Below are 4362 nucleotides of genomic sequence, written 5' to 3'. Positions count from 1 at the left end.
TGTGAAGTTTGCAGCTCCACATTTATTTTCTCCCAGTATGGTCACAGAAAGTGTCACCATGTTATTCACCTGTGATTTTAAGTTCTGTGATTCGAATCTGCTGCGCACCAAGAGTTCAGCATGGTTAGGGCTTTGCCTTTTAAGTGACGACGAACACGGACACTCGGCTGGATTTGCCCACCAGCCCGCTGGCGGTCATAGGATGAACTCCCTTATCAAAAACGTCACCTGTAGTGGGAACACTAAGCTCCTCCCACCTGGATCCCCCTGCTGACCCCCTGGACTAGTCCTGCTCTCCCGTCCCTGAGGGCCTGGCGACCCCCTGCACACCAGCACCTCCTGTCGGTCTCCTGATGGTCTGTGCAACCTGCCTCGTCTCTTTAGTGGTCAGCAGACATGCTTCACCCACACAGAGCATTAATTGTGTAGAAATAAATGCTGGAAACAACACAACAGCTTGTTGCAAGGAAGAGAGCAAAAAAGCACGCCTGCAAGTGCCTGGTGGTGCCTTGGCACACAGTTTGGGAACCGCTGTTCCCTTGGCTAGGCTTCTTTGTCACTGACAGCCACCCAGATGACTCGGAGTCAGGAAGGGAATGGGAGGGTTACTTCAAGGACACGGCAGAGGGAGGCTGTTGGTTGGAACCTGTGGACAGACGGGAGGGGACAGGCACCCAGGACTGCGGAGCGGTCGTACCCTGGCCGCACGGCTGCTTCTCTAGTCCACACTGGACAGCCTGGCTGACCCGGCCTCCACGGTGGCAAACAGTTCTTTCCTCGTGGACAGACTGTCTTCATTCCAAATTTCCAGAGGTGAGACTGACCCAGCTCGGGTCCACTCCTGGCCAAGTAAACTCCAGCCGAGAGGAATGGTGTTTTTAAGTATAAATGTGTGGGTGGCGGGCTATATTGTTATTAAATACCCCCCCCCCCAGAAGTGCTGATGCAGCGACAAAAGTCTCAAAGCAGGAGCAAACAGCAGGAAGGTGGGGCAGATATCAAAGGCAGCTTCCTGTCTATCCATCCCCATAACCCTGAGGCTGCTGCTCTCTCCCCCTAGGACCCCTATCCGCTGTAGTGCAATTCTGCGTCTCAAGTTTCTGTTCCCACCCATCTTCAGTGCCAGGAATACCAGGGGCGAGAGGTCAGTTCGGATCCCTGGTCTATGATCACGTTCTAAGTGGTTAGACTTCAGCAAATCCCCGAGGCTACATGATACATTTGAAGGTGTCTCTGGCTGTCTAAACTTACCCCATATTCTAAGCTAATGTCAGTTTTCAGTCTCACGAATGAGCGATACTGAAAGTGAATTGGGACAAGGGCCCCTTGAAGGGTGGCGTGGAAGGGTCCTATGAGGAAGGTAGAGGGCGCTAAAGACAAACGAACAGATTTACCCGGCGAGCCTGTTTATTCACTTCAGCTGATAGGCATCTGTTGAGTGTCTTTGTGCCAGACTGGATGAACACATAATTTCCAGATGAACAAAGATAAGTAATTTGTATAAAATGCTAAAGAAGAGGTGTGCTAAAACAGCCCAGAGAAAAGGGGTTTAAGGAAGGCTTTCTGGGGAAGAGAAGGCATAAACTGAGTCTTAAGGATTAAGAAAGATCTAACCAAGCAAAGGAAGCTGGAGGTGTGCTCCAGGTGGGGAAAGAATAACATAAGCGAAGGCATAGGTTTATGGGTTCTTGGGTCAGGGATTTGGACAGAACCAACGGAAATAGTTAATCTCTGTTCTACCACGTCTAGGCCTGTGCCTGGGGTCCTCAGGTGTTGGGTGTGATTCAAATTGCTGGGAGCTGGTATCAACCCTCAGATGTCCCACATCTGGCCTGGGGTTACTGAAAAGCTGGGCTCAGTTTGGGTTTTCTCACAGCACAGGGCATAGTTGGACTGATTGGTCTTCCTTACTTCTCTGCATCCATCACCAGAGAGAAAGCACCCTAAAGGCAGGGAACGTGTGTTATTTATCTCACCGCCAGCATCTAGCATAGCGACCCTGGGACATAACAGGCGTTCAAAAATGCTTCTGAAATGAGTGAATGGAAGAGTCCAGAGAGTTAAGGTGCTTTCTTCTCTGAGGGCCTCAGCTTTCTCTGAGAGGGAGGAGACCTTATGTGTAAGGTCTTCCTTTGAGCACTGGGGGAGGGGGATATTGAAAGGTCCTCGAGGAGTTGTTGACAGGAGAGACCTGGTTCTTCTTGCTGATGCATGTAAAGAATTACATATCAGCAAATCTAGGAGTATGTAATCAGTTTATTAGTGGTCCATTCCCATGGAAGAGAACGGGACTGGGTAGAGTAGGGGGTGAAAGACAAAGTTTCAGGGCAAAGCAGGGTGAGAAAAGCAAGAGCAGCTGAAGACCAGGGTGGCAAGCCCCTGGGCAGCCTGAGGCCGGGTGGCCAGAGGCCCTGTGGCCCTAGAGCCAAGAGCACCCCTAACCCCTGAGACAGAGTGAGTCCTTTGTTCTCAGGACTTATATATAGTTGGTGGGATAGGAGGTGAAAAAGTTACATATTGATTAACGGGTACATGCGGTGCCAGCTTTCCTGGGGGAACGTGACTACCCAAACTTAGGTATGTGTGCGGGTCTGTTGGCCCGAATCCTTGTCTTGCTCCAGACCCCATTTGCTCATCTTGTAAAACAAATACTTGACAGGAGGCAGTTAATTAAAATTGGGGCACTTTCCAAAGTTATTTATGGGCTCTTTTTATAAGTATCAGGGACTCCCTCATAAAACAGTGCCCGGAGGTAGGCAGTTAACCAAAGTTGTTTTATGGGCTCGCTCTTTGGGCATCGGGGACCCTCTCCCACATTCAGGCCTTAGGAGGAAAGCAGTTTCAAGGCTTTCTTTTCCAGATAGTGGTAATGCTACATAGAATTTCAAGGACTGCCCTTCTTTCTCACTAACTTAGTGTTTCTTGTGATGTTGGAACACCTGGCAACATTATCAGACCAGGCTCAGGACTGCTGAGTTAGCATGTGAGACTTGTCTCCTTCCTCTTCCCTGCCTCGGTTTACTATTTATTCTACCTAATTGGTAAAAGGTGTTTCCTGGCAACCAGGGTGCTAAATGCTGGCCAGTGACAGTACTACAGTCTCAGAGTTCTCCCTATGCTGTCTCCTGCCTCAGAGTGGGTGACTGTTTTGGAAAATGGGGGGATGGGGAGCAAGGAGAGGGGCAGTGCCATGGTCCACACCTTCACAGGACTTTCTGGAGCAGAGCCCTCCACCTGGATGAACACAGATGACGGTTTGTGTGGTGACCCAGGGGCCGGGTTTCACCTTAGGCATAGGTGTAGTGTTCCAAAGGCATTTCAAAGAGCTGAAGAAAGTGGTCCAGGGGAGCAGCTAGGGAGCCAGCGTCCTGGGAAAGTGCTGAGGAAGCAGGTGGGAGGAGGAAGGAAAAGACACTGACCAGAGGTCAGGCCTCAGGGCAGGGGTGACCCAAGTAATGGTGTGGAGGTGGGGGGGGGGGGCACTGAAGGCTACATGGTCACTGTTAGAAGGTGAGTATTGGAATGTAAGTATATGTGGATCAAATTCAGGTGATGACAAATTCCAGGGTGTGGTCAGGATTTGGGGGGTGCAAGTTTCTATAAAGCTTAAGGCGTGGTTAGCCCTTTATGTGTACCCATCCCCAGAAGCTGCCAGGGAAAGAGATGCTGGACATGCGTGTTTTCTGGGAGCAACTGTGTCTCTAGTCCCAGAAGAAATCTGTTTCCATGGGGACAGACCTTTCAGGATCTTTCTGTTGTGTTCATCAAACCTCTAGAGACTGGCTCACTACTGAACCGCTGCTAAACTGTGTGCCCGCTGTAAGACCAGTGCCCACCTCCCACCCTTTTTCCCGCTCTTCAGACTTTCTTAAAAGTCTGTGGTAATGAATTGGGTGTAGGGAGCAGTTATCTGTGTCGAAGAACCTTCATTGGGTTAGGGATATTCATGTACAAAGATGAAAGAACGTGTATATATAGCAGTAAAGGTATATAGAGTATGAAAGTTCACATAATAACCACAAATGTTTCTATAGCATTTCCAGTATACCAGGTGCTGCTTCAAGGGCTTTGCATATCTGAACTCAATTTTCTCAACAGTCCTTTGCAATAGGTACCATCATTATCCCCATTTTATAGATGAAGAACTTCAGGCCCAGAGAGGTCAAACGACTTGCTAGAGATTGCACAGCTAGTTAGAGGCAGAGCCAGGGTTTGATCCCAGGTCGTCACAGCAAATACTGTAGGGAGGCATTTATTCCTTTTGCCTTCCGAGGAGGAAACGGAGGCTATTGAAGAACTTCTTTGCTGCACCTAATAAGCAGTGGAGCTGGAGTCCCACGCACAGCTGTCTGAGCTGTTAAC

Source organism: Phyllostomus discolor, chromosome 2, assembly GCF_004126475.2.
Source record: "Phyllostomus discolor isolate MPI-MPIP mPhyDis1 chromosome 2, mPhyDis1.pri.v3, whole genome shotgun sequence".
Taxonomy (NCBI): Eukaryota; Metazoa; Chordata; class Mammalia; order Chiroptera; family Phyllostomidae; genus Phyllostomus; species Phyllostomus discolor.
This window is presented reverse-complemented; position numbering follows the sequence as displayed.